At 42.0% G+C, this 21089-nt stretch overlaps 1 long non-coding RNA gene across 1 annotated transcript in view; it reads left to right on the top strand.

The window, feature by feature from the left end:
* The window catches only part of LOC111270460 (uncharacterized), a 48312-nt gene extending 30700 nt beyond the window's left edge, over positions 1 to 17612 (top strand). The window contains exon 3 of the long non-coding RNA XR_002686306.2: positions 15662 to 17612. This is a non-coding gene — a long non-coding RNA (uncharacterized LOC111270460). The remainder of the gene's footprint in view (positions 1 to 15661) is intronic.
* Positions 17613 to 21089: the final 3477 nt, after the last annotated feature.

Below are 21089 nucleotides of genomic sequence, written 5' to 3'. Positions count from 1 at the left end.
TCATCGATACGTCATCCTTTGTGGGGCTAATTTTCAACACATCGAGATTACTATTATTACCTACTACGGCTTGGAGTGTACTTCTGGTTAATATTATGAAGCACCTCACTAGATGAAGTTGAACTGACAAATCGGTGCTCTCTATAGAGAGACAGTGAAGGATGCTTCCGTTTTGTTAAAAGAACCGCCACTTGATAAATAAAACCGTTTGATATTGTATTGGTAGAAAATAAATATGAACAGAAGGTTGTCATTTCAGGTTGGCGAACGGCACATATGAGAAGTTATAGCAATTCGGAATAATTGGGTTTACTTTCATCTCTGATATACCCCTTCTAAATCGGGCCACGATTGTTTCAGCCAATCTTATAACTTAATGCAGCTGGTCCCACTTAATTTGAAATAAACCCTCACTTAACAGCATCTTTTTAACACTTTTTACTCTTGCCCACAATAAAGTAAAAATTATTTCTAATGATATTTGTACAATATTACTTCTTTCCAGCAAATCTAGACTAGAAAAGCTGGTATCACAAGATCGATTAGGATTGGGCGTAGATAGCCACCTAACAACTAAGCACTCCTATATATATATATATATGAAATGGCGACTTCAAAAATATTAGAATAGTCCCGGCCAATCTATTACTATCTCACATAGGTGTGTATTAAGCTGGGAGAAACAAAACGTTCTCGAAATCGACTTGAGATCTTCAAATATTGAGAAAGTTCTGAGCTTGGTCGGCAGTGAAGGTGTATTTGTTGTAATGCACGTCTGCTATTGCTTTAGGCCGAAACGTTTGCGATGGCAATAGTTTCTTGCACCAAGGCTAAGATAGGTCGTATAAAAAACTACACCTTTATTTGAAATTAGACGTGTTCCCAATTAGTCAAATCCATAATATTACAGTTTCCTAAAACGGAAGGTGTTAGAGCGTTTTCGAAAACAGGTTTCGTCACTCATGCCGTTGCTCATGCCCAAAGAGCGCGTTTTGCTTCAATGGTAGCAACGAACATAAGCGTTACCGACAAAAGCAATACCGAGCGGATGGATATCTCTGTCACGATGATATGAACCGAAAGCTAACTTTTTATACATTATTGCCCATTTGTCAATTCAATTAAGTATTTAAACACGTCAACGGTGTTCATTGGATACAGTTCGATAAAGGAGAAAGTGGATATGTACGTGGCGGACGTGGACATGATAAAGGCAATATATTGCTACATGTACACACTAAGCTTTAGCTCATCTTTCAATTTGTCGTAGAATCGTAAGCGCTCAAATCATTTCGCCAGTATCATTGAAAAGCAGTACTTCTAGCCGAAGACATTAATCTTCTTTGAAAAGTATACCTGGTAGTAGCGATAGTAAGCGAACGAAGTCCAGCGTGAGTTAGACATTGGGTGTTTTGACAGTTCAACAATGGAGTTATTTGTTCCGCAGACTCCCTAAAATAAGACTAACGTCACGGCGAGCCAAAACAAAACAATTTTTTACACACGTGTTCCGAAACCCATCGTTTTAGCAAAACTGCTTTCAGAGCCCCGTACAACGAGTTTCCATTGGGACTGGAGTGCTCCAAAAATCTCACCATATATGTAGTTGCACATACGCCAGACACCACTGCGATTCAAACGTAGCCTCAGAGAACAGATACCTTTAAAGAGGACTAGACTTCTTGAGTGACTTCTACCAACCCCTTATGTTGGATTCCTGCTCAAAACGACGTACGCCTTTGTTCCTGTGTTTAAGGCTTCGTTCAACATGCAGCGGAAAGCTTCAAGTGTTTGTTGTGTCGGTTCTTCCTGTTCAAGACTCTACTGTTCGGTAAAAGAAAAATGAGCGGGAGCTACAGCGACGGTTTAGTTTAGCGTAACCAAGTATGAAGTCGTAGTAGCAGAGGCTGTTGCGGGGCACTGCGAAATAAGCGAGTATTCCGTGATCCTCTCGATTTAGTTGTTGACCGCCGTTCTCTCCGTTCGCGGCAGCTCAGTCTCATGGCAGCGTAAGGGGATAAGGTCAGGACATTTACCACAGCACGGAAGACAGATCGAGAGGCAAGCAGTGGGCCAGGAGATCCTACCGTTGGCTGGTCGTTTGCAACAACGTTACTCCCCCTTTAATTCAGACAGTTTCCGCGCAGTAAGATGAGTGAAAATAGGTGAAGGGCAACTAAGAATAAGAACGCACCTAGGTTGCGAATAAGCACGAATGAACAGATAGGAGCTAATGCGGCTCGGCTTGAGTGGCAGAGTCATCATTCTTCCAAAACATGCAACAAACGGGCCACGCGTCGACCGGTGTTTTCTCGTCAACGGGGTTCCGTGAAATCTAACTTAGATCACCGTGAGAACAAGAAAAGAAGGAGGGAGGCACGAGTTTCGAAGTTAGGGCATAGTGTGGACCGCTAGCGGGCAACGCGGATGAACCCTTTCACAACAAGTAACAAAAGGATCATCCTATATGAAACTAAGGCATTATCGCAGACAGAGTCCTTTTTTACCATATCCATACAGTACTACTGTTGATAGTAAATCGTCTAATTTTGAAAAAAACTGTGCTACAATTTAATTTTTTTTAACGATGCCTCTAAAGGAGCTGGTCATATTTAGGTAAGTTTTCCTCAAGCAGCTTACAATCAGGCTAGTTTTTAAGGACCTGTGTACGCACGTTGCATGTTTTGCCCGCACCGTGAAAGCGCTCAAAGTGAGAGATATAGAGAAATGTCTATTAGACTAATTTTAGTAGGCGAAAAGATAAAGACGATTGACAAAAGAGACACTAACCCTGATAATATCATCAAGAAAGCTGAATTATATCATACCACATTTTGCTGATGGTTGCTGGCAATATGCTATATTATATATAGATATGATATATAGATAAGGATATGTTAAAGTTCATCATCTACCCGGTGAAATGAAAAAAAAAAACAAACCGTATTGTATTTACGATGGGAGAGTGAGCTGCGTCTCGTTCAACAAAGGCTGATCAATTTCCACGGCTTGTTATCGCGAAGCGGAGACCTTCTTGACACATTGCGCTTTTCCCAGCGGGCATAACGCAACGCTGGAAGCGCGGGCCTCGTGGAGACATCCTAAAGTGGATTTCCTTGCAAATAGCATCGTATATGTTGGTCGATATACTTTTTCAATGAAGGCTTCATGTACACGCATAATGTCACATTTAACCCATTTGTCAAACATAACAGGCAATGCGAAATTGATAGAATTGATCGATTATTAGGCGTTTAGGGAAAATCAATGAAGCTTCCAATTTGCCTCCCTCAACTAATAATAGTTAAACAGGTCATGCTTTACTCTTGAGATAAAGTTATACTATTTTTACTTCGTCCTTATCACTTATGCAGACACACTGGTGAAGATCTGCATTTTGCAATGGAAATGCCAAAACAGTCATTATTTTATTTTAGTTTAAATAAGCAGTTAAACTATAGGAAAGCGATTGTAGAAAACATTTTAATTAAGTAGTTGTAATATATAGGATATATGTGTGATATTGTCCTGGACTTAATATTTTTCTATGCGTCTGTCCCAGTATATATTCGATCGTTTATGTTGTGTCATTTAAGTGGCTTTAACAATAATTCTCTAAAGTTCCTTTACGTCGTTCTCAACGAATGAGGGCTATGGCAGCCGCTAAGACAACACTAAGTCTTGTTATACGAAAGTTATACGTCTCAGTTTTACGAAAATAAACGTCATTGGATTCAACGATGAAAGGGCATATCTGAATTATTTGCCTCTGGTCCTGTGAAATGCTTTAGTCGCAGCCATATATCATAATGTATTTGAACGAACACGGGCTTTTATTAGAAAATAATCAATCAAAGGTTGTCACTAGCCTAAAGAGTTTAACGATCAAAACATAATTAATTATTTGGATATATTTGCCTCGGCAAGAAGACCGGCGATTTGAGTCGCTTTGTTCTTGCATCTTTTTATCGACACAGATTAAAATTGCGATAGATAACTGAGCATAATTTATCTAATCTCTAAAGTAGTTATTTAAAGTGAAAGTACTTGTTCAATGTCGAATGAATCTCCTCCACTGGGCCAACAACCCGGCCATAGAAAGCTTCAGCCGTTAAATGATACGACAACCATTATCTAAGAAAATCCACTCCCTAACACAAATTGCTCCGCCGAGTTCTGTATGAAAGTGGCCCTGGCAACGAGAGATACAACAGCATGAACAGTCAGTAATAATCAGTAAATAACTTTTCCTTGATTTTTGCTTCTTACCTTACTTATATTATATTTCGCCCACTTCAGATTTCGTGCTCTATTCAGATCTGGTCACGGCTTCGAACACAACAATCGGCTGCTGGCGCCACATAGCTTGTGTTCTGCTACTTGTTCCTTCTATATAGAGCAAATATAACACTGACCAATGGTCGAGGAGCATGATCCCTCAGAATAAAGCTTCGAAAACCTCGACTTGGTTTATCCCCGGTCGATCGAAGTACTGGACACCAATTGGACCAGCACTTTTGTATGTTGGCAATGACATTCAGCGTCTGGTCGCCGACCGTGCCTTAAGGTCCACAAACAAAACATGCTGAGTGACCATCTCGCAGCAACAGCAACGCCACTATTGGCAATAGCGTTGTTACAGCAGTAGAAGCAAAGTCCCCCACCGTTGCAGGGCAAGGTGCGTCAGTCAGTATGTTCTATTTGTGTTATTACTACACAAACACAATGTTTGGTTATGGCGGCCGCCGACCCGCAACTCTCGATTGAACGCCATTGTACTAATGCCGCTTGTTCTACTACAGCCCCTTGCTTACAATAAGTTGTCGTGGACAGCCAGATAGGGAGCTTGACCCTGGCTTCGACTTAAAGCTCGTCCAGCTGTGGCGAACAGGCAACGTCGCTTACCGTTGTGTTCATTGAGTCAGCTGCAGTGGCTGGATTGCCAGATTGCCAGCGGTCATGGCCGTAGTGGTAGTTGTGGCCATAGAGGCCGTCGCGGGTGGAGACTCCATCAGGCCAATGAAGCTGGCCCGAAAAGGGGGCTCTCCCTGAGAAAGCTAAGGACCGAGGGCACGAAAACTATTGTTAGCTCACCGGCAGAGTAGACTGGTCGTGGATTCCCGTTTTGTCCGGCGCGGGAACGGGTCAGCGGGCGGATATGCTTATCACTGCCAAGGGCAAAAAAGCGAAAGGGTCCAAAAAGGCGGATCGGAAAAAAGAATAAAGAAAAATCAAAAAAAAAAAAGGAAGGAGCAACATAGGAAGGTAAGGACTTAGAAAGAGCTAGGGCAATGGCCAACTAGATAAACCTGCTGCAGCGGCCTGCACTAGTGTTCGGACAGTAACCAGAAAAGCAAATCCCGGGAAGCTGAAGGCGGAGAGGCGTGGAAGCAAGACAGCAATCGAGATAAACGATCAACGGAGCGGCAGCGGCTCGATCCACGGCAACCGCTGTCCGACGAACCCCACTACCGCCAGTAATGGCTGCTAACACGGCCGCAAACCCGCCGAAATCACCATCCAATGAAGAGGGCAACTTACTCAGCAAGCACTCACTGTGTCGGTGAACAGGACATGGTATCGCAAGGTGAACAGGAACTGGGTTGTGGGTCCAAGAGGACAAAAAGCGAAAGCTGTCAGAAGAAGATAGAATTGAGACAGAAGTCAAACAAACATGAACAATGAATCAGTGTGTAAAGGAAACTCATGCGCAAATAAAAGGGGGTCAGGCGGACGGAGGTAATCGCATTCTAATGCCTGTAGATGATAGGGGAGTGGGACAGGTACGTATCTATGCATCCATCGTCCGTAATAAATAAGTGAGCAAAAGACTTCATTGCGGGCTTGCCCCTTTCGGTAACAGTGACTGATAAAAACAACCCAATTTTATCAGGACAAGCGACGGGATTAGTTATGACAGTGAAAAATATCATCTTCATTATAGTCGCCTACCTACAGGGAACAGCTAAATGCATGAGCTTCCGTTTTGATGAAGCAATGAATGCATTGCATCCCATAACTAGGTCATAGACTCTGGTGACCGTGTCCTAAGGCATTCGGCTTGTAACGATTGTGTCAATCATGCAAAACGGTTCATGAACTGTTGCTTCTACAATAATACACTAATAGTATACACCTCGTTTATAGGAAATTTAGAAAAGCGGTATTTATGTTATAACTAAATTTCGCTTTTGAATTTCGGCCATGCGCAAGGACCTAAGAGCTTGGGCTGTGTTTTTTTGCTGAGTTCGTCAAATTCATGGCACTGCAATATCTATGATAGCAGCGCTCATCGAAATAGAATTACGAAAGAATCTAAAAATACTATAGAACTTTTGAATCGTAATTTATAAATAATTGAGTCTTTTTTTTTTATTTTAGAGCATTGTCTATTGAGTTGTTTTTTCAGAGTCGAAATATCTCATTGAAGGATTAGCAGACCCCGATAGCAGATTGACGATTCAAAACTTGCAGACTTTTACTCCTGCACAATAAAACTCATGAAATAAGATGTTTTTCATGCACACACAGTGCCATACGTATATAACTAATCATTCATCGGTTACGTAGGTCTGAAGATACTGGTGTTGATGATCTGCCGTCGAATTCCACGTAATTATCATTACGCATGATGCTAATAATCGCACACACTGATCTACTGTTGCTACAGGCGCCGTCGTTTTATTCATGCATGAAAGTTCCCTGACCGTGTCTGCACTAATTAATACGGCCAGCCGCAAGAAACTGAAAGCCGCGTCGGCGGAAACAGTCCGAATTTAGCGGAGTTCTCCGTCGGCAGACAGTTAACAGTCGAATGAAGAAATGTTTCTTGCGACGCTGTCATCGATCGGTCATACAAGTCGATGGCCTTGCTGCCCACAGCCCGGATATGAACCACAGGCCTTTTTTCTGGGATCTTGTTAATTTCCTTCATCGATGCCTGAAGACTTGGAGTAAGAAAGAGGCGCTCCGTCTTATTTTCGGCCTACCCGCATCAGAAGCTGCATCTCTGTTTGCTAAATTGACTAGGTTCACCATTGCCCTCGGACTTGTTTTCTGCAATGGGAAGAAGCAACAAGAGTGAGCGAGCAATCGAACGAGAATGAACCTTGTTCACATCCTTAGCAAGAGTTCGTCAGCGAAGCTTGTGGAGCCACCGGAATATTTCGACGTGTTATAATTAGAGACGTGTCTTGCGTTTTACTTGTCACTTGCTTCGTTCACTGTTAGATATACTCCGTTAACCAGCGGCAGTAACACGAACGTATACGTAAAAGCGTGCGACAAAAAAGGCACTGAGCATCCACGCCAATAGCAGTGCCCACTTGACTCAAAGGCGTTGTTCGATTGCACACAAGGTTATGACTGCTACTGATGCAGCGCAACTGATGGCGGAACCTCGTCAGCTTATTTGATACCTCTCAATATCCCACTGCTGTCACCGTAGATTAGATTAAATAGGCGGACAGCGTACTGCAACAATGTATGCAAAATGAAATGCATCTAAGAAAAAGCCCAGTATTGAGGAATTACGCTTTCTCAGATAAAACAGCGATGACTCTCTGGAGGTTTTAATGCGTCTATACCGAACGATAGCACACGCTTGAAAAATATGCTTTTTAAAAATGTTACGTCTTGTTTTTGTAGCAAGTCGCTTAACATTCTTTGACGCGTTAGAGTTACTTCACACATGCCCTATATATGAGCGGCCGTTGATGCGTATCTAAGTAATATGCTAGGCCGGTTCTTTCAGGCAAAAGGTTAGGCCTTCTGATTAGTACTTATAGAGAACCTGGTTATAATAGCGACTAGACGAAAAAAAGACAGTTTTTCTAATAACCAAAGTTTTGCAAAAAAAGGAAAGCATATTAGAAATTACAGAATAACAGAAAGGAAAAACATATGATATGTTGTAGGTGATTGCTAAAATTTAGGATCACCATGCGTAACATCCCTGGCATACTGTGTTGAACCTGGCAGTATAGAAGGTCTTTCTCAGATCTATATCTGAGAGTTACTACCTATCGAGACTAATTAAAGCTTGCTTATAAATAACAGTAACACATTACCATGAACTCGAATCGCACGCGTAAATAAGACACTATGTCAGCTGATATTGGTCGCGATCAAGACGGACGTTGTATGGTGCTATTCAGTAAAACCCTTAGCGATTGCACGTTTGCCGTAGTTCTGACTGTATCTTTGCCTAGTGTAATATGGGGTCCGTTTGATCACCTTTAACGGTGGTTACCACGCGCTTTGTTGGAAACTTGTAACTAGAAAATTCTGTAGGTATATGCTGTACAAGAAAAAATATAGCAGTGACTTAAGAGATAATACGATTTGTTCAGTAGGATATCTATTATCTGCTAGCTATTCTTCTACATTGAACTTCTACTCAACATAATCTCTTCGGCTTAGTTACGTTTTGAATCTGAGAAGTTAGCAGTGATATGACCATAGGCTGTTCGTCTGTCTAGTGATGATTATTAACCTGACGGAACTTGCTACAGGATGTACCAGGTGTGCACGAGATTGTCTTGGCAAATCAGCGGCTATGTGACACGGACTGCACGCGAAAGAACCTTCTTTGGACTACGTGCGCCTGCTAATCCAAACGTGAACTTTTACGTATTCTCTATCGTTCATGTCACCTACCACATAAGACGGAATAGAATGGAAGCACGTCTAGACTCTAATATAGAGTCCGCATCGCACACAAGCCATGCTGTTGTGCAACGAAGACTTCATCTGCGTGATGTTGGCGAAAATTCGACTTCTGCCATTGCGGAAAGTGTAGTACAAACTCACTCCCCCCCCCTCCCCACAATCAGAGAGGAGTTCTTCCCAAAGGAGAAGAACACGTCACTCTCACAAAAACACAAGGACAGTGAAACAGCGAATTTGGTGGCCCGGATAAATTAGGGAACGAGCTCGGTATCTCATTGAAGAGTTGTATAATAACACCATTAGGACTCGACAAGCTAGTTTTCGATGTGGCGCTTACATGCTATGTGATCGTCTGTGAACGTATACCTGATACGGATAGAGAAAAGATGCCTTTCGAAGGAGACAGCTCAAAAAAAAATTTTGCGTTCGCAGTTAATTCTAGGAAACTGTATAACGAGTACATATTTGCCCTGCAGTAATAATAATAATCGAAGCCATATAAACTCCAACTGGTAGACTTGTGCACCATACTTCCAAATGACAAGATAAACTTCTGTTCTATTCGTTCTAGATTTGAACAATGCAATTTGTTGAATCGGTCATAGGTTGCTGCTGTGCAACATGACTGATAGGCGGTCAACATGAAAGCATCGTAAACTGATCTAGTCCTTATTTGTAAGGTTTTATTAGCTAAAAACGAAGGACTATTAGCTAAAGCTGGTTATTCTTAGTGCCTCCCGGAGCCTGTCAGGCGGATGCATGTCGTTCCTTTTACATGCTATTTTTGCTCAGGACATAGCCTGCTACTTGCCGCCGAATGCAAAACAATTCAGGTACGCTGACGATCTTGACGTTTTCTGCGATTTCTTATCTGTCTTATTTCGCTATCTTGCTCCACATTGCAACACCTCGTAAATAGCATCGGTCGATGTTGCTCAGAGGATGGTATGATGCTGTCGCCGAAATATAGGCCAATCTACCTGAATAAGATATTGTCGGTGGCACTGATCTTTGACCAATTTATGACACCCGTAACCTACATAATCGAATGACAGTGGGTTTCGATCTCTAAGTACATACGGTGTTAAAACGGAGAAACGTGCTTTATTATTTGCTGTTACCTATCTTTTGATACTTTGTGTTCAAGAGTCCGGTTGACTATGGCAGCCTGCACAGATCATCACCGTTTGAAGCGCCATTATACAGCTCGCCGGTTTGGGCATTAGTGGGTTGTATAATGGCGTCTGAAGAAAACTTGAATATTTTCTCAAAGGTTTTCGATAAATTCTTAAAAAGATTTCGACGAGACTCTCCATCTTCTTTTTCCTTAAACTTACGCATTACAACGCCCTAACGTTTACTTTACTGGAGCATACTAGTTTAATTTTTTTCGTTATATAGATTACAGATACAAATATCAGAGCGAGTATCTGCAACATTGCGCCAAAGGAACTCGTTGGCAAGGAATTTATCGATAATGCCCTTGACCTCTCGTTTGGCACACTGATTGTAATGATATACAAAGGTATATCATTGCAATCAGTATGGTCTGTTGTGGTAACAGGCTAACGCATAAGGTTTGCTTCCTTTCTAAATACTTCTATTACGTTAATATTAATGGAGACGCCTGCTTTTCAGCTGAACTAAATGAAAACAAGCAGACTTCAGTGCCCGAAACTATATCGTAATATACGGCTACTCCCTGACTCACATCTATGACCGCACCACCATCGCCCACATAGACGTTGATCGTACGTACTGTCGTTCAGATCAGGCCGAAATCGCGCCCTCACTTTGCCTCCATCTGCATTCTTCGGTCCTCTCTTCTGCTCTCCTCGTACGAATTCTCCAGCTTGACACCGGCCTGCCTATTTCTACGCCTATACCCAACCTACGACCAGAGCATCGGGAGAACGACGTAGCGCTTGGGCTACATTCGGAGTGTCTCGAGTCTACGCGATCGAGTTCGTGGCTGCGTCGGCGCATGACGTAGGCGTAATTTAATTTGGGCTTCAGAAGAACCGAAGCGTCCAAGCTGCTGGCGAATAGCAGTACTTCACGAGCTTCGGAGTTGGATGACACCGGGGACTAAGCGAGACAGCGGATGGAGCACGGAGTGCAGGCGAATACAACTGAGGGGTTGAGCCAGCCCGAAATGAACATTGCGTACCACAAGGCTGCGTACGAGCAAAGCTTCCTTCTCTGGCCACGGCCGGTGGCCCCGACTGTTCTAGGAGACCGCTTAGTCGATTGGGATATGAGCGTATGAGCGTCGGTTAGGCATTCAGGCCCCTGGGAGTCAGCATTGCCTGCGGGGTTGCAACCCCACACTGTATATGTAGTAGACAGAGGACTGCTAGCTGTTGTTGGTGAGGTGCCTTAGGGGTATCGGTGGTGATGATGCGTCGGAGAACAATCATGCTCTTCCGGAATAACACCCCGGCGAGGGTACACCGAGAGACCAGCGGCTGTCTACCGTTGTTTCCATTAGTGGCGCTGTCAAGCATCGTAACCAGCTAAAACAACCAAAGAACTCTACGCGGTTGCAGTTATTCGATATACTCTTCTGTGTTCGAGGTAGTAGGATAGCCGCGCTTCTAGACAGAGACACACATATAGATCCGCAGGCCAAACCGCTGCTGTGTACATCCATTGAATCGGGATCTGTTCTCTTTAAACTATGCCGTGGTAAACAATCAAAGCTTAGTCTAACTTTTGAGCAATGGCAAAACTAAAGGACTTTGTCTCTCTTCCTTTTGCTCTATACATATATGTTAATGTCAATGTAATATTACCTCCCGTATAATGTGCTGTTACGAAAGTACTCACGAATACCGTGCAAATAAATTGAAAAATGAAATTGTGCATTATAACATACAAGGACACGAAGCTGAAGCTATTGGTTTAAGCTGTGATCGAATGTGTATGTAATTCAGAAATAGCCACCTCTTGTCGTAAATGTAAGCCCAAAAAAAGTCGTTTTATGCTGCAGAGTCATATCCAAATGTCTCTATACCTATTTGCCTTGTTTGGTAAAGCGACTATAGACGCAGCTTACATTGGCAGTCATTTTCTGCGTTTCTAACATTGGAGTCTATCATAAAATTGATTACCACTAGCCTCGGTAGTCAATGATTGCAAGTAACTTTTATATTGGTCAAATGATGCCTGGATGTTTTTCTACGCGAACTTTTTCAAACTGAATAATCGACAATGTTCGATGCTTTAACAAAAATGCATTGACGTCATTTAGAAACCCATCTTATCTTGAAACCCATCTTATCTTGAACCCATCTTATCTAATCTGAACAATTGACGAAAGAGCCCCCTGATCGTGTCACAAGAGCAACTGATGGTACCGCTTTTTGTACATCAGCCTTGAGAATAGAAAGCTAATCTTTAAGAACAAAGTACCGATGCATCGAACGTAAAGACATTTAGCAAGCACGACTCACCTGTGACACAAATGGCATTCGGTCAGAAGCGCTAAACAGGGAATCTCTTGAGGGAAGGCGGCATAATCTCCACCAAAGTGAGCTTGTACTGAGTAGGCATACGTATTACTAGTATACTGACGTCCGTTTACAGTGTTAGCTCTACCTAACTGGCTGCTCGAAACTTCAAGGTTAATTTGGTTTGTATCGCTAGCCATAGGCCATAAAGTAGATGCAAAATCAACACCAAATCGAAATGGACAATGTGCGACACCAAGTTTGGCTAATAGGTGGGCTAATAGCAAAAAAAAACAGTTATGTCCGATGACATCATACCAAGTTCCTGCAGAACATGAACCATCAAGTGGATAAATTTACATGCTTTTTATTTATAAAAAATAGTAATGAAAGACCATATATGAAGAGTTACGCATTCTGAGTAAAAGTTGCCAACGACGATGTTTTTAGACAAGTTCTAATGAATGAAGCCAGATAACGTTGCGTTGACGTCGCTATCTGCCTATTCGGCGATGTCGTGATTAAACCTTTTAAAGCAGCAATATTTCTTCATCCTGTGGAAAAGCGTCCGTAGAGCATAAGCCTAAATATCGCATTTCCTTTGTATCATTTGGCTAGACTAGAAGAAGTCTATTTCAAAACGATTTGGGTATTATACCCGTAAACGTCCATCGAACTTCTTGACTGCTTACAGACTCGTTCTTATTGTAGTACAGCTTCCTTCTCTGTAGCTTGACTTTTGTACCTTAATGCGACTATAGTAAGCACTAAATGACATACACTTCGTATACATATGGTACTCATTGTGCTCGTATGATGTTCCGGTGTAGAAGAACACGATATAATAATCTGTCTCTAAAACATCAGTCTACCCGTGTTGAAGCCGATCAAGCGAAACAAGGCCACATCCCTCGTACAGTCATAGTCTAATGTTACAGACGTGGCTACTTGCTCAACGAGGATACTCCTGGCCTTTTAGGTGTTTCGGTTACTATGTTAGAGCCTTTTTCGGGTTTGTACATTTTATACAGAGACCGGAGGCTTTTGTAGTCTCCTGGCTCTATCTCCTCATTTTTACGTGTTACTTACGTACTAACTTAGCATGCTTGTCGATCCGGAGTAACGGAAGTGTTTTGTCTTCATCACAAGGCCAAGCAACGCAGCGACTGCCCCTGGCGAACATGTCTACAGTAGCTGTCAATCGTCGTATCTAAGTTCGTAACATGGCCTGCTTACAATCTCGTCACTGCCCTGCCTGGCCAGAAACCCAGCTAGAACAGTGACTACTCGTTCTCTTTACTGCTTCCCTACCCCCTTTAGTACTGCCCGAAAACCTTTCGACCAGGTCTGGCCCGAATAGACGACCCCCACCCGCTTTCTGCTTCCCTCCTCCGATGTCGCTGCTTCTCTCCGTAGAGCTTCCCTCATTGCCGCCCGCTGCGATCCACGAGTGCGTTGTATCGTTGCTCTACCGGTGCTGCCAACGTCTGCTACCTCGTTTCTGTCGCGAAGCCTTCTATGAACTGTAAGTAGATACGCCAGCGAGGTTCCTACAACAGAAAGCCTTGTTGTACCCCTTCCGCTCTCAGAGGCCGAGGAGAAAAGGACGAAAGGATCATAAGGCTGATCAGGGTAGGGAACCTTGTTCGAGATCAATAGCCAGACAAAGTTGAGTCGCGGGCCAACAATCCTTAACGCAGCGGCAGCAGTAGCGAAAGCAGATGCCGAAACGAAGGCGAACGGCCAACCGCGAACTAGTAGTAACGGCGGTACAGAAGGTCTGTATTGTACGATCCTGCCAGGTCTCCTAGAAGGGGACGGAATCAACACAATGCTATTCTTACTGCAGCCGTTGTTACTGCCTTTGCAGCCAAGGGGCCAGCGTAGTAGGGCAGACTGGAGTGGGGTATCCGGCCGGTTCTAGCTCACTGGTTAACGTTTCGCAGGACACATGGCCTGAGCAGAGCCCGCTGGCTGTCCTCCTTCTGTCTCCGGTCGACCGTGAAGCGGCCGGGTCCTGAACAAGGAGATAAGGGACTGAGAGAAACGAGCAAAAAGTCAAGCTAGATAACAAAAGATAGAAAAAAGGATAGAGATAGGCTGAGAAACATACGAAGTACAGCAGATACCGTGCGAGAGGCAGTAACAGCGGCTAAAATGTACCAGCGAGTACCACTAGGGCAGGGCGGATGTTGGTGAGATTGCTGCCGCCGTTCAGTGATTCTATTTATAGTTAGTTAGGTTTCTCATAGAGACGAAATGGAGGTATAGTAGTAAGAAGCACATCGTTACAGAACAACACGCAAGGAGAGCCACGGGATGATGGAAGAGAGGGAGTCAGTCGGGTAAGGCGGCAAGCTTCGGACAAAGTCGATCCTTTTCAGTCTACTAGTACTAGAAGGTGGTCAAGGCGCAAAGAGAAGACGGACTTCGCTATATGGCAATAGCTGCGAATAGGTAGAGCAGCAAGAGGCTAACTGAGTGAAATTGAATCGCTCATGTGAGCAATACAACTTAGCTGGCGGCAGGAGTTGAGCGGCCTTCACAGTGGTGGAAACGGAAAAGACATCAATGGAGGTCAGCTGAACAGCAGCAGTCGTTGCATGGGCTGAGACAGGGGCATAACGAATGAATGCAGGGAACTGTTAGTGATTTGCAAGATCGTAAACAAGTGGAAAAAAGTCTGCTCCAGACTTACTTAGAAAATCTAAGTAGACGCTAGAGCAGACTAATTAATGACTTTTGCTTTCAGAAGGCGGACGATGTTAGTGAGCTGAACCGGATTGACAAGCTGTACCGTGCACTTAAAACTGTCGCATTTTTTGGTTTAGATCTACCTAAATTGGTTGACGATAGCTAACGGTTACATTGGAGAACAATCTTCTAGTGACTTTTCTAAACACCACTTTAAAACAAACGGTAACAATGCAACATGCTCGTGGTTATAGAAGAGCAGAAAAATGTGATTAAAAACTTTTTTTTTCTGACATACAATATTGATATATTTGAATATTGTATATTTGACAGAAGCAAGCCAAGCTGAAGGAATTTTTTTTTGCAAGTAAAACCTGGATTCGAGATTAGCTAGCCAGAATCATGTGTGACTTTATTGCCTCTGCTTCTTTTTGCCGTTCGATTTGACTGAAGGTTTGTTTAGACTTGAACTTTTCATCAGTCCTACAATAAAGGTCATGTGGCTGTCTAACATGCTGTTAAATCTCGGTACCTAAACCTCATCTGCGTTTTCTATTAATTCATAACTGCTGTTGTTAATATTATTCCTGTATAAATATTGTTACAATAGAAATAACGACTTTATCCAGAAATTATCAATATGACATTCGTAGCAAAGCCTTTGCTAAATTTGTATAAGTGAGCCATTATATAATTAATAATTTATTAAAACGAGCTTTATTTTAAATTAAAACGTTGAGTAGTTTCCCATCTACAATTTGCTTAAAGAATTGCAGTCAGTCTACAAAAACTCAGCTAAGTAGCTTTACCTTAACTTACTTCCCCCTAAAACTTAATGCTTTCAGGTTATTCATGTTGGTCATCGCTGGAAATTTCAGCATACATCATCATCATCATCATCAAACGACAACATCGGTTCACACAGAAACCTCAGAAGCGTAGTGTTTTCGTAGAAAAAAACGCTTCCTCGTCGACGCATCCGCCATGTTTTGTCGCCTATCTTCGTAATGTCACCTAATATATATATTTTACTCCCTTACAAAAAAATTAGACCATATATATATATATATATATATATATATATAGTCTTATCAGGAATCTTAGAACAAGTGAGAGCGAGAATTTTTCGGGACAACGACTTAATGTTCACGCCAATGCAAAATCCGCTTTTTTTCTATTTTTCCATTATGTTCTCAGCCCAACTAGAACAAAATGAATGAAAAATATGTTCATCTATTGTTGTTATCATTATTGTTTTACTATTGCTATTATTGTTATGCGGCTACATTCCCTCAGCAAATACGCTTAGGCTCGATGTGGACATTAGGAGAGAACGTCGGGGAGTCGAACCAGCAGCGCAGATTGAGACATGATGATTCATACGCCTTAGCCAGCTATATATATATAATCTATATATAGACAGTCGTCTAAGTAACAAATGTCGCCTACACCTCGTTTACTATAGATAAACTCAATTTGAAAGCAGAGAGTTTTTTTTTTTTTTTTTCTTTTGCGTATAAATAATGCATCATTAAATATTTGTATTTTACGGCCAGGCTTTAATAGAACACGCGATTGGCACCAAGTGACTCAAACCTGCAGTCGTGTCCAAGGTGACCGCACTGTTTAGTTTATTGTGCCACGTGTGTATATATATAATAATAGTAGTAAGACCTTTAGCCATTTTGTGTTCAATATTTATTCAAATACCCTATGAGTATGTATATTCTAATAAATGCACGCCAGCGGGCTTGCGTACCAGTCAAGCAGCTAGTTACTAACAACGATATACAAACATAACAACAAGCAGGAACAATAACCCCCACTAGAATATGGGATTAATTGTAATAGCAACACTAGTTATTTGTGCGGCATTAATAATTAGACAGGGCGGAGGAAGAAGGGAGTAATACAAGACAAGGTCTGCAGGACGCCACAGGAAAATTTTCATCAGCAGGAAGCCGAGCGAAATCCAAGCTAAATCAAGAAGGAGCACAGAAGTGTAATTGTAGTTGCAAAGGTTCCTCGGGAACGCGCTTTCTTTTTGGTGGCAAGAGACAGATCGACCAGCCTAAATGAAGAGCACAGAAGCAATGCTATATTGCTAAAGATGTTTGGACTCGTTAAGTCACTATAGCTGGTTTAACTGCAAGCTTAATGGCGAATCTCATTCACCCACATCAAAGTGATTTTCGAGCTGCGAACTAGCATTATACGACGACTTGCCGATAGCAGTGGAGTGGAGTGTAGTAGTTAGGCCGAGGCGAGCTGCTCCGGAAATTTTCCGAGCCTTCAAGAAGGGCTACTCACAGGATCACATGGTCATGATAAGGCCGGCCCAAGATAAAAGCGTCATCGAAAAAAAAAAAAGATCTCGCTGCCACAAACGACAGAACTGTGTATGTTACTCCTCATTGTGAGCTCAATGCACATAATCCGTAGTTATAGATAGGTAACGGTCTGTATATCAAATGTTGTATCTGTTGTATCAAATGAGAACTATGTGTGAAAATAGCCGATTGATAATACGAAGCGACAAGGAAAAAGGAATAACCTCAAAGCAATAAAAAAAATCTCCACTCATCGATTTTTTACCTGAATGGAATGAAATTCATTTAGATTGTTATCCACTAGGTAAAGTTGAATAATAATGCGCGAACGGTCAAAACTATGTGTACCTCAGTAGAAAAGTGGAACTATATTGAATTTTTAGAAATACCAATAAAAACAGGAATTTAGTAGAACATAAAAGTCCTTTATTAAAAAAACAGGCATGAGTCGTGTTCCTTCATAACGTTATAGTTGCGCCACGAAATGTTTATGACTCGCGACGAGTCCTCTCTCATGCAGTATAATAAATTGGAAATGCCTTCTAAGGAATTTATTATAAATTACGTTAGTACTACATAACCTTTTGTAGGTAATAGCTCTATCTATATATAAACAAAAATAATTCAATGACTAAGCCAATCCGATTTTCTTTTTCACAACAAGGTTATATACATTGAAGTAGTTCTAGAGGAACACGATGTTTATGCTTAAGCAACTGAAGATTCCATTTGATCAGCAATTAATTCTGAAGGTGACTAAATCTCCTAGGTGCGAGCTTGTGAGTCTGCGGACTCTTTTAATTTGTACATAGTATGTAATTTCTTGCTGACTCCTTTTGTACCGTTCATTTTAACAAATACTGCATCGCCTTCAGCAAAGCTTTACAGTGTGAAGTGAACATTCCGTTCCGTTATACTTTAACCGGGATGTATGCGTATATGTAAATATACTGATTGGCATAAAATGCTACTTTGAAGCGCCATTGTGAATGCTTTATAAAGCCCTGCCATCTCACGCTCCCTTTGCCCTTCATTTTATGAGATTGAACCTGCTTGCCTGTTTTAGGTGTGTACCCGTCGTGATTTATTACCGTATTGCCACGAATTTTCCTCAAAGTATCCTCCTGCGTGGCGCCGCCGTCATGTTGTGCCCCTTGTCAGTGTCGCTGAGACGAACGAGTACGTTCGGTAACTAGATGACAAAGCCAAGTCAGGAAAGGATCTGTACGCCGTTTATTTATTTGAGACTCCATTGGCCTCACACGTCGCGTCAGATGAACGACACACAGCTGCCGTCTTCGCCATCTTAGAGAATGTTGCTGTTACTGCTACAATAAAGGAACTACATGATGCACTCGCTGCCAGCTCTTGTCGTGTACAGCCTCCATTGCGGCGCGGCCTGGCGTTGGTTGGTATTCGTAAAGGCTTTGACCGCGCAAAGGCCTCTGGCCTTCACCGACGACATCACCGAAAGAGAGTTCTAATTTGATTGAGTTTCGGCAAGAGCACGAAAAAAGGCAGGCCTAGCAAGCGCAATAATTACAACAAAACAAAGGTTGTGCTTATAAGACTTGAAGATCCAGCTTCGGTTCGTTTTGGTTTCTGCTTTCTCTGCTAAACAGCTGACTGAACAGAGAATTGCTGAAATAACAGTTACATAAATAACCATAATAAATAACAAAAAAGGGAAAGGTGAGCAAACGCTCTTTGAGAGTCTAGTTAGACACACGTTTTAAGTAAATAGAAGACGTGTACTATATGACAAGTAAAAATAAATCATTGAATTCGCGCAAGACAAACAGTCTTCCAGAATTAGTGAAAGCTTGGGACGTTCACCTTCCCAATAGAATACGGTGCCTTTTCACGTTTCTAACATCGTATAATAGGACTGGATATTATTTTGTAATTGTGTTGAAATAGCGTCCTATAACTCAATGCCAAGTGGCTATAGTACCTCATAGAGCTATACAGCTCGTGAAATAAAACAGCTTCACTTAATGACTATGAATCTGTGCACATGGTAAAGCGACGAGGCCAACAGGAAAATCTGTCAGGCTGTTACCCCTATAAATTAATTCGCAGTTTAGTGATAGTTAATGAGAGACGTTGTGCAAAAAAGGAAGATAATACTTTACTGTTAGAGTTTACCAAATTTCTTCGTTGAGTTTTTTTTTTTTTGCTATTTGGTGTAAATAAAAAACCCACGCAAGTTATTTTAAGGCTTTCTAAATATTACTATTCATGTAAGTTAGGGTTACATTTTGCCCGGGGCATGCATGAACATAAACGCAAGTATGCTTTTGACTATTGTGGCAAACGCATAAAAGGACAAAAGCAATTCAATTTTATTCCCACTTCCTTTCTAAAATACAATAGAAAAATAAATTTTACAAATGCATCTATTTTTAGATGTTCTGCGCACCCCCTCGATCCGCTTTGATTATGCTACCTTGGTGAAATAGTCCAACCCGCGCAATGTTCCCCATCGAAGTGAACATAGAAAGTATCCGCAGGAAAAATACACCCGATGTCTATCTCCAAATTTAGACCTTGTTCTTCAATTTTACTCCAATAATCTTCCCAGGAAAAACTCCGCTATTTTAGCGTCCATGGAAAACCAAAATTTGGATGCCCTTGAATCGGTCTTAAGTCAGGTCACAATGCTGCTCTGTGTGATAGCAGCGACAGCAAACACAGACATGCTGACATGATTGATACAAGTAAGGCATATATCTATTTATAATGTCACCAATATGCCTGCCTTTCATTTGGAAAACCTCTCATTCGCATGATCTTTCTAATGTTCACGTTTACCCTTAACTCATCTTTGACCCAAACTTAGGCTTTAAGCGTGTTTCAAACGATCCTTGTCGTGTTACCTTGGTTTAAGTATTATATATACGATCGACTGTGTTGTGTTTCTTACATTATCATTTCACCCATGCGATGCCAATATCTCAATGCCATAGCAACCAACGTCACCGCTTTCCATCTAAAGGCGTATGGCTGCTGCAAGGCAGCATAGGTTAGGCGCAAAGCTTGATCATATCCGGTACAAGCCGCACCGTCATTTCCGCTTCGAGGGCCAAGGGGACGTTCTGCACGAATTCCTTAGCTCTACGTCTAGGAGTTTTTGATCAACGGGCCAACGTTGTCTGATAAAATGGAATGACTGTGAGAGAATGCGCTTGTCGGGAGTCCGAGAGTTGTTGGACGGGGACAATATTAATTGACCCCCAATATCTAAACAGGACAAGTCGGCAAAGCCTTTGACGTTGTGTAAATGTATTGCGTGCTAATTCCAACGTCTATTGCAAAGCGGTTAGTTCCGAAACCTGTGGTACCATTTTCACACATGGGGTTGCAGTTCTCTGCAATTACTTTCTTGTAATCGGTGCTGTTGTTATTATGGTTACGCATGGCGATGTTAAACGTCAAGCAATTATTATTGCCGATCGGGTGTGCGGCCTACTATAGTTGTAACGGCTATTTTTAATATTTGTATAGTCTTGGCAACTTAAAGGCTACGTAGCTCGGGGTGTATGTCGCCTCCTATTTGGATCGACAAGAAAGGGATAATGAGATATTTGCGTTATAGTTTTTAATAGGTTTACTTCTAAATTAAATATGTTTTATACTTCATTAAATTACAGTATCCGGTACATTGGTAATCGTGTTATCCAGCTTTCTATTAAATAATAGTACCTATTCATTTATTAACCCGTTTTTATGCGACCAGCCTGTTCCCAGAGAGACCTAATTTAATCGAAGAGCGGTCTCTGTAACCTTACTGAAAAACACAGGATATTTAAGTAGTTAAACGACTGATGGTCGCATAGGTTACAAGTGACAATAAACTTCACAACATTCTTCAGTTTAGCTCGGCATAGAGCGCGAAGGGAGGTTTTATCAAATAAATGGGATTTGGGGAAAACGCTGAGGT

The sequence above is a fragment of the Varroa jacobsoni genome, unplaced genomic scaffold, assembly GCF_002532875.2.
Source record: "Varroa jacobsoni isolate VJ856 unplaced genomic scaffold, vjacob_1.0 scaffold_1474, whole genome shotgun sequence".
NCBI lineage: Eukaryota > Metazoa > Arthropoda > Arachnida > Mesostigmata > Varroidae > Varroa > Varroa jacobsoni.
This window is presented reverse-complemented; position numbering and strand designations above follow the sequence as displayed.